The sequence below is a fragment of the Lagenorhynchus albirostris genome, chromosome 13, assembly GCF_949774975.1.
Source record: "Lagenorhynchus albirostris chromosome 13, mLagAlb1.1, whole genome shotgun sequence".
NCBI classification, from domain to species: domain Eukaryota; kingdom Metazoa; phylum Chordata; class Mammalia; order Artiodactyla; family Delphinidae; genus Lagenorhynchus; species Lagenorhynchus albirostris.
This window is the reverse complement of record NC_083107.1, coordinates 41,242,115-41,252,652: the sequence shown is the minus strand read 5'-3', so window position 1 is coordinate 41,252,652 and position 10,538 is coordinate 41,242,115. Positions and strand designations below refer to the sequence as shown.

General features: G+C 35.6%; 1 pseudogene; it reads right to left on the bottom strand.

The window, feature by feature from the left end:
- Positions 1-281: 281 nt before the first annotated feature.
- Positions 282-10,006, bottom strand: LOC132531269 (proteasome maturation protein-like; annotated as a pseudogene).
- Between the last annotated feature and the right edge of the window lie 532 nt (positions 10,007-10,538).

Sequence of the window (10,538 nt, the reverse complement as noted above, 5' to 3'; positions counted from 1 at the left end):
ATAAATATATATAAGTAAAGTTTTTGAGACAAGAAAACATAACTGTGTTCCTTTCATTGTCGTGTCATTTGCTAAGTGTTTTGAATCATTTAAAATCGGACAAAAATGTCATATTTGAGGCTTCATGTTTTTAGTGTACATTTTGTTGGTAGAGGTGTTTCCACAGCAGCAGAATTTATATTTTCTGGCAAAACTTCTCATGTGTCAGTACTTTTAATATTGTATACATCAAATTATAGTAAAAAGACAACTATAAACAAGATGCAGTTCCTCTACTTTAATTAACCACACACCTCTATTATAGTAAGCCAAAATTATTCCACCATCAAGTGGGGTTATTTCATTTCATCATTTTGTGATGGATCATTAAAAATATCTTGAAAACCAATAGCTTCATCATTACCCCTCAACATATCCAGTTAAAGATTTGAGCTAGGAAAAAATGGAAGATATTGAACATGCTCCACTGCATTGAATTCCATTTGTAATTCTATTAGAGCAAATAGACCCTGGATGGTTCTTAATGTGGATAAATTCATTTTATTTCCACTGAGCATTTTATTTTGGTATACTAGTCAGCTGGGGCTGCCATAACAAAATACCACCAAGTAGGTGGCCTAAACAATAGACATTTATTGTCCCACATTCTGAAGGTTGAAATCAAGATGCTGGCAGGGTTGGTTTCTCCTAAGGTCTCTGTCCTTGGCTCACAGACAGCTGTCTTCTCATTGTGTCCTCACTTGGCCTTTGTGTAAATCCCTGGTGTCTCTTCCTCTTCTTCTAAGGGTATCAATCATTGGATTAGGGTCCTTATGACTTAATTTAATCTTAATTATCTTCTTAAAGGCCCTATCTCCAAATACAGTCACCTTGGGAGTTACGGCTTCAATATATGAATTTGGGTAATACTGTTCAGTAGTACGTAACAAGCTGAAAAGTTTTTTTTTTTCTAATAATTCAAGAGGATGACTGGGCAAAAGTTAATTTTTCACATAAGAAAAATATTTTGAAAGAAGATCACGACTTTCAAAAGGTCCACTTGCTGGAAGTTCAGTAACTGGAATACTATCCATTAGCTGAGATCCAAGTCCTCTGGCATTCACTTTCAGCCTGCTCTGCACACAGCCACTCAGCCCCCTGATGTCAGCCAGCCCGTCACTTCTAACTTTGGGAGTTGATTCCTCACATCTGCTGGCATATGCTTTTTTTTTTTTAATATGCACAGATTTGTGGTCAAAAAGATTTAAAAGTTACAGATAGCAAATAAACATACGAAAAGATGCTTCACATTATATCATTAGGGAAATGCAAATTAAAACAACGAGATACCACTACACACCTATCAGAATGGCTAAAATCCAGAACTGACAACGTCAGATGCTGATGAAGTATGGAGCATCGGGAATTCTTATTTATTTCCAGTAGAAGTGCAAAATGGTACAGTCACTTTGGAAGACAGTTTGGTGGCTTCTTAAAAACTAAACATACTCTTACCATACAACGCAGCAAATGCACTCCTTGGTATTTACCCAAAAGAGTTGAAAATGTATATCCACACAAAAACCTGCACATGGATGTTTACTGCAGCTATATTCACAAACGCCAAAACCTGGAAGTGACCAAGATGCCCATCAGCAGGAGAATGGATAAAGAAACTGGGGTGCATCCAGGCAACAAAACAGTATTTAGCACTAAAAAGAAATAGCTATCAAGCCATTAAAAGACATGGAGTAAACTTAAATGCATATTACTAAGTGAAAGAAGCCAATCAGAAAAAGTTACGCAGTGGACTTCTCTGGTGGCACAGCGGTTAAGAACCCTCCTGTCAATGCAGGGGACACGGGTTCAATCCCTGCTCCAGGAAGATCCCACATGCTGTGGAGCAACTAAGCCCTTGCTCCACAGGTACTGAGCCCACGCTCTAGAGCCCGCGAGCCACAACTACTGAAGCCCTTGCGCCTAGAGCCCTTGCTCTGCAACAAGAGAAGCCACCGCAATGAGAAGCCTGCGAACCGCAACAAAGAGTAGTCCCTGCTCGCTGCAACTAGAGAAAAAGCCAGCGCGCAGCAACAAAGACCCAACGCAGCCTAAATAAATAAATAAATACATTCAATTAATAAAAAGAAAATGTTATGTACTGTATGATTCTAACTATATGAAATTCAGAAAAGAGACAAACTATGCATATGTTCAGTAGTTGCTTAGAGGGAAAGGAGACATGAATAGGTGAAGCACAGAGGATTTTTAGGGCAGTGCAAATACTCTGTATGATGCCATAATGATGTATACATTTCATTATACATTTGCCAAAATCCAAAGAATGCACAACACCAAGAGCGAATCTTTTTTTTGGCGGTACGCGGGCCTCTCACTGTTGTGGCCTCTCCCATTGTGGAGCACAGGCTCCGGACGTGCAGGTTCAGCGGCCATAGCTCATGGGCCCAGCCGCTCCGCAGCATATGGGATCTTCCCGGACCGGGGCACGAACCCGTGTTCCCTGCATCGGCAGGCAGACTCTCAACCACTGTGCCACCAGGGAAGCCCCCAAGAGTGAATCTTAATGTAAACTATGGACTTTGTGTAACTATGATATATCAATGTGGGTACATCAATTATAACAAATGTACCATTCTGGTGAGGGGTGTTGATAATGGGGGAAGTTACGCATGCCTGGGGACAAGGCATATGGGAAATCTCCATACTTTCTGCTCGATTTTGCAGTGAACATAAAGCTGTTCTAAAAAACAAAGTCTATTTTTAAAAAATAATAAAATTTTAAAAGTTTTAAAAATTTGAATCCCACCTCTTTTATTTACTGTGTGATTTTGAACAAATTAATTAGTCTCTTTGTAGTCCAGTATACCTATCTGGAAAATGGAATAATAAAAGTATTTGCTTTTCAGAATGATTAAGAAAAATTTTAAATGAAAAAATAAGGATTTTACAAAATGCTTTCTGATACTGAGTTGTACTAAATTGATGGGAGGCTTTCAGCTGGGACATAAGTGAAAAACAGTGCAGATAGGGGGCCATTTATTCCTTTATACTGCTTCTATAAGGGAAATCATAGAAATATTTCTTTCTAACGATTATTTTATAGATTCTCGAGATCTAGATATAAGGTTTATGTCCATAATAATCTTGGTTCATTAAAAAATAATAACTGTTTTCAAGCAATATATATTCATGGTACAAATTTTAAACTTAACTAAATCATACATGGTGAAAAGAAATTCCCCCTACTCCCTTCTTCATCATATATATATATATATATTCCATATAGATGACCTAGTTTTATTAGTAAGAACTTTGGTAAAACTTGTTTACTTAAAAATAAAAGATTTGCCGGAGCAATGTATTACTTCCTTTACATACCTTTCCCTTAATTTTCAAAACACCATTTCTAATAAACTCATATTCCCACTGTGTAAAGAAACCGAAATTTAAAGTGATTAAGGAGCTGCTCAGAACTGTGAGTTAGGATTTATCCCATATCTATGTGATTGTGATTCCAAAACCAAAGGCTTTTAATTTGACTAATCAGCTTTATTAATGCTGAGTCCCTGAGTAAAGATTTAATTTATTCTCTTACCTAAAATAATATTTTCTGATCTTTAAGAAGTTTTACTTTGATTTTCTTTGTTCCCTATACCCATCTTTCTCCCTTGCCACCTCCCTAAACCTCCTAAGGACTGTCATTTTCTAGGATTTCAGGATGAGACTCTGTACAATCACATTTTTCACTTTTTCTAAATTTAGAAATGTGGTAGTCAATGACAAGTTTAGACAGCTTTTCTTCAGATTCAATTTTGGTCATACACAAGACTCATTCAGCCTTCTCAGGTCCTTTCATGAACAGTCTCAGAAGTAAGGCACCTTAGGTTTGATGTATTTCAAGTCTCATAAAATGCGCTGTTCACTTTCAAGTATGTTCATTCATAGCCATTCTCTTTCTATACCTCAAAGTCAAGAGAGGTATTCCTATAAAAGAATTTCAAACCTACCACTGTTAATTCCATATGAATACTGCAAGGAGATGACAGAAATACCCAAAGGAAGTACCATTTTAGCACCGGGCTAAAACAAAATAAAATGTCAAGTTATATTTGTCTCCCTCTTTTCTTCCATCTATTTATTATTAAGCACAGATATTAAAAAAAAATCCTAAGAACTAATATGTGATTTCAGAGCTTTCTGTCTTTCAAATAACTTACGCTAACTGGTGTGTCCATAGACAGTGTGATATCATGGAAAGCATAGTAGCTGGATGAGCTCCAATTCTTACTAATGGAAGATCCTAGGCATGCATTCACTAGTCTTCAGCTTCAACTTCCATAAAATCATTCTAATATCTACTGGGGCCATTTAGAAGCTTCAGTGGTATGTATTAAATGTTTTATAAACTGTAAAACATGTAAAGTGGAGGATATATAATCTCTGAAAAAGGTATGCTTTTTGGTAAGAGAGTTTTGCCACAAAACCTCATTCCTTTTTCACTTGCACTTAAGAATCCATACAAATATGCAAAATTAGTTTCAAATCTGGCATATGAATTTTGTCCATGGCTGGGAAGATGGAAAGGTAACATAATGACAGAGTCATGCAAGTTCCAGGAAGAATGACTGTGAATTTTAGCAGCATCTTCTAGAGTGCTAGGGGTAGAGTGATAAAACTCAAAGAAACTTTTTCAGAAGGGGAATGGAGAATAAGAGATATAAAGTTCTATGTCTAAAGCAACAAAAATAATCAACTATACTCCAATATAAAATAAAAGTTTTTTAAAAAGCAACGAAAATAATTATTGGTGAAAACTCTACAACCCAAAACCCAAGGCTGCCAGATAAGCTTTTCCTTTTCTCAACATGGATAAGTACTGTCTCCAAAACTCTCATGCTGGAGTCTCAGGTAATGGACAACTCAGTAGTGGGAACTATATGGGAACAGACAGCTCTGACCAGCCTAACTCAATTCATACCATAAATGTAACTCTCAAGAGTAGTTCTGATGCTAACTAACCTTCTGAGATTTTCAGCTTGGAGACAGATGCCCAACAACCTGTATCTGTAAATAATAAGAATACACGTGGGAGCTAATCACTTGTTCTTGCTTCCACCTTTAACATTTTTGATATGTTATTTTATTGTTTTTGTTAATTGCTACTTTGAAAGCACATATGCAGAATAATACCTTTCAATAAAGAAATTTCAGAAAATCAGTATCAGGCCTGAAGATAATGTTCATTCACTGAGTGAGTGCTAAACTGGACGATCAGTGAATGAGGAATGAAGATAGCTTTCTAAGGTAAATAGTTCTTTCCTCTTTTCTAAAGATAAATGAGAGTTCTTTAAGTCTTAGCTGATGTCTTGAGACCACAGAAAAATACAAATACAAACCTGTCTTTATTTTTTAAATAGATGTATTCCTAGCATGTGCAACTTACTACTTTATAAATCTAACATATTTTTTCTGAGTTAATTAAAGGGGCTTGATATTCACATTTCAAAAGTTGAATACTCTTTAAATTTTTTTTTTTTATTTTTTAGCCACGTTGCACAGCATGTGGGATCTTAGTTCCCCCACCAGGGATCGAACCCGCGCCCCCTGCATTGGGAGCTCAGAGTTTTAAACACTGGACCGCCAGGGAAGTCCCTGAACACTCTTCTTTTTTTTTTTTTCTTTTGCTGTACGCAGGCCTCTCACTGTTGTGGCCTCTCCCGTTGCGGAGCACAGGCTCCGGACGTGCAGGCTCAGTGGCCATGGCTCACGGGCCCAGCTGCTCCGCGGCATGTAGGATCTTCCCGGACTGGGGCACGAACCCATGTCCCCTGCATCGGCAGGCGGACTCTCAACCACTGCGCCACCAGGGAAGCCCTGAACACTCTTTTAATGTGTATAAATATTATTAAGTATATCTTTTTAAATTTATAAATTTAGGGTTTTTTCCTTAAATTGATAAAGTCTGGTAGCTTTACTAACTCTTCAACATAGACAAACAGGACTACTTGAGATAAAGCATTTTTGTCACTGCCACATTTATTCAGCATCCTGTAAACTGTCAGTATGACAAGAGATAGTGAAAACAATTTTGGCATTCATCTTCACATTGCATAAACACTGAGGAAGTTGAAACCGGGAAGCTCTAATTTAGACAAGCTGACCAGCAGTTATCGATTTCTGAGAAATAAAGCTCCATTTTCATGTGTTGGACCAGAGGAAAGAAGTTCCCAGAAAACTTGACAACACCCTTAGATCTCATCTTAACTTCCCCCAAACTCTGTGTTGTGGATAAATCCTTCAATATTTTGGGGCCTCTAATGTGCAAAATGAGGAGGCTGAAGACATTGGTCCCCAAGTTCTTTACTACAAAGCTCCTTTTAAAATTTTATTTAACTACTTTAAAAACTAATTTTAGACTTACATAAGTGTTCAAGAGTAGTACAAAGGGTTTTCTTCTACCTCTCATGCTGCTTCTTCTAATGTTATGTTACACGACCATAGTAAAATGGTAGAGAACAAGAAATTAACATTGACACAATGTTATTAAGTAAACTACACCAACTTTCCACTAATGTAATATTTATTTTCCAGCATTCTATACAGGATCTTGTACTATATTTAGTTGTTATTTATACTTGTTATACAATCTGTAGCAGTTCTTCAGCTTTCCTTGCCTTTCATGCTTATGACACTTTTGAAGAGTATTCATCAACAATTTTGTAGAATGTCCATAAACTGGGGATCATCTGGTGTTTTCACAGATTGAGGTTATACATCATTGTCAAAAATACTACGAACAATGTTGTACCCTTCTCAGTGCTTCACATCAAGGGCTTCGTGATATCAATATGTCTTATTCCTAGTGATGTTTACCTGGATCGTTAGGTTAAGATGGTATCCGCTAGGTTTCTCCACTATAAAGTTACCGTCCTTCCCTTTGTAGTTGGTAAGTATCTTGGGGGACATACCTGAGACTATGTAAATCTTTTCCTCCTCAAACCTTTTCCCAAGATTTCCCTAATTTTAGTATTCATTGGTGGATTTTTGTCTGTAACAATTATGACTGTAGTTATTGCCTCATGATGATCCTTTATTTCCCTTCTTCCTTCTATATGTTTTCATTAGAATTCTACTGTAAGGAAGGTCTGTCATGTTTCCCCCATTTTTTAGTTAATCTGATTATTTACTTACATTAGTAAGGATCCATGAATATGTATTTTATTCTGAGTTATATCCCAATACTATCACTTTTCATTCTGTTGGGAAACTTATTCCGGTTTTTTCCATTAGGGCTCCTTCAGGATGGCTCTTATGTTGTTTCTTTTCTTTTCTTTTTTTTTTCCTTTGTAACACTTTCTTACTTTCTGGGATGAGAAGAAGTTTCAGACTCCTCTTGTATTTTCCTGCCCCAGTTCTGGAATCAAACAGTTATTCGAGGAGCCCTAGTTCCTTTTACTGGAGAATGGGGTTTATAAACCAAGATCTGGATCCTTGGCATGCTAATTGCTACTGGGATGTCATGGCTCCTAGGCCATATTAATAGACAGAACTAGGAAATATGTGTTTGTGTACTAACCCCTGCATGGGTGGATGCACACAAACACACACCATGTCTATTGTTCTGCCTATTAATCTATCAAAAACCATGAGTTTATACTGACACCTCCAATTCGAATGCAACACCACATGGTTCATTCTAGCCTCCCTTCTTTCCATATTTAGAAATTCTTTCTCCAAAAGTGAGAAATGAGAAATCTGGCTTTCATTACATCTACACTACATTTTCTTACTTATAAGTTTTAGCATACACATAAAATAGTTTCAGAATTGCTAAATCATACCCCTATGAAAAACATTTTTACTGACCAGAGTTTAACTTTACCTTACAGTATTTTCCACAGTTACTTATATTAGTTCTTGACTTCTCCACTCCATTCAATGTGGGTGTGTTATTCATTTGTAATGCAGTTAAATTCACTTGTTAGTGTCTGTATTCAATTTTTGTTTCCCACCACATCACGGTTGGTTTTAAATGTTTGTTTATTTTACGGCAATGTGAATACTACCAGGGCCTTTTAAAATTATTATTATTTCCCCCAAAGCATTCATGTTTTAAAATTGTTGTCGATGAAAAAATTTCATTTATTAAGTTGTCATTTTCCATTTCCCTGATTATGTTTTGTTTTAATTAAAGTCATAGAAAATTACAAAGAGAGTTTCCAATGTTATCTCTGAGTTGATTTAAATTCTGACCAAAAGAAGAAAAATAATTAACAATCAGCTGTCTCATACAGCATTACAATTTCTCATAATTATAACTGTTAAGCATAATCTTATGACTATAATTAAAATGCATAATTTTAATTGTTTTTCAAAAACTACATTGCAAACAGTTCACTTTACTACTTCCAAAGGCACATAGACTAAAACACTGGACTAAAGGATTACTAAGATTATATGCCCGTTTATGATTCAATCCTGAGTCAGAAGAAGAGGCCTGATTTTCTGCACCACACCTGACCCGCACAACCACTCTCCAGTGATAAACACGGAAGGGGGGAATAGATGTAAATGACTAGCTGGACAAATAATTTTCCTATCTGTCAAAGGTCAAAGTTGATTAAAGTATACCATGAAATTAAAAACACTATATTTTGGTATGCGAAATGGAAATCACAATGATTCAAGTTATACAATACCTACAATTACACAAACTATTAAATTCTTAAAGTTAGAATTCCTCAGATTTAACAATATGAAGAGACTCTTAGAATGAAGTTGATGAGTTTGACAAGAAATTCTCTAAAAAAACATGATTCATGTGTTAGTTATTTTTAAGCAGAATATCCTCCCGAATAATTCATTTCCACCTCATTTTTTTAACATTTTGTGTACTTTCCTTTAAAATCTTTATTTGAATTTTACATCTTAACATTAGTCATGGGACAGTATATAAAGAGAACACATTATCCTGATTGATAGCTGGAGACTGACAAGTCTCATTGTCAGTTTGCTAGAATTGTATATGTATCCTATCTCGGAGTTTGAAATCTCCCTCAGAGATTGTGTGCTAATTAACAATGAACTGCAATATATTTTCATAACTTTGTCATTTGGTTGAATTCAGGTGAATCTAAGGTGCCAAATAAAGTTGTGAGTTGTGTTGAATACAAGCCCTGGCATTTTAGATGTCACATGCCCATTAGAGAACACTCAACCAATGGATACAATGGTGTCATTTTGGAGCATTCTCAGTTGGTACACCAAACTAGCAGTGATTACAGCAGGTTTTCTGATAATAAAACATCATGATATTCCTAACAACACTGATAATAAATACACTCCTAGAAAAGATGAGTTACCTCAAGTCTGAGAATTGTGTTATAAAGGAGACTATGAGTAGGATTTGAACTTAAGTACAAATAATTCAGGAAATATTTCCACTAAAATTCTAAGTCCCACAATAATTTTTGTTTTCTTTGAGTTTAGGTAGTCTGTATTTTTTCAGAAATAGATTTTAAATGAGTAAAATGTCTCACTTTCTTATAAGTTATATATATTATATATATACATATATATATAATATATATATATAGCCAGAGAGAGGGAAAATATTTGCAAAGCTCTAAAAATGGTAATTATCTAAAATTTTTACTTGCCCTGACTTATCATAATTTCTAATTAATGTCTAATATCTATGATTATCCACAGTTTCCTAATATACCTATTGTTACTCAATGAGTTCATTAATTCAGAGTCGTGAAAATAGTCTTGACACTATTTTATTCTTCTTATATTTATGTAAAAAATGTTCATCAACTAGCATTTTAGTGTTAGGGACCACAATATTAAAAGCCTTTGGTACTTGCATATTCACAGTAATATCATGTTCTCTATTTTCTCACTGAAAGGATGACAACCCTAAACTTTTAGTGACTAATAGAGTCCCTTACATTAACCTATAATTACATTTAATGTAAGAATGTGCCCTATTTTAGGTCTTACCCATCGCCTATCCTCTGATACATCAGAAGTTCACTGACTTTTTCTTCCTTTACAAAGGAAGTTAAATAGTTCCCGTAATGGATTTCTACTACCTTTTTGAGTTTTATTTGCCACTGTAAATTTCTCACACTGAGTCACATTCACACACTCATTTAGTGTTTTTGTGAAGTTTCTAAGGTTTTAATTCTGGAAAGTATTATTCTGAAGATGACTCACATCAAGGACCACATGTTTCTGACTTGAAGTCTCAACAATAAAATCTCTCAAAGGACTACTTAGCCCGGACCTTGGCTTCTCAGTACTATTCTCCAATTAAAGGAACTAGGTCTCCCTGGAAAATGTCTGATGTCAGAGATGGGGCACAGAAATGTACAACATGCCCCTGGAACATCTTGAATTGGCAATAAAAAAGTACATACACACAAAGAAATGGGGGGCATATTGAAAGAACACAGGGGCCAACTCAAAGGAGCTGCCAATGGCTAAATCTAGCACACAGTTAGCAACAAAATAAACAATGAAAATATTGGATTACA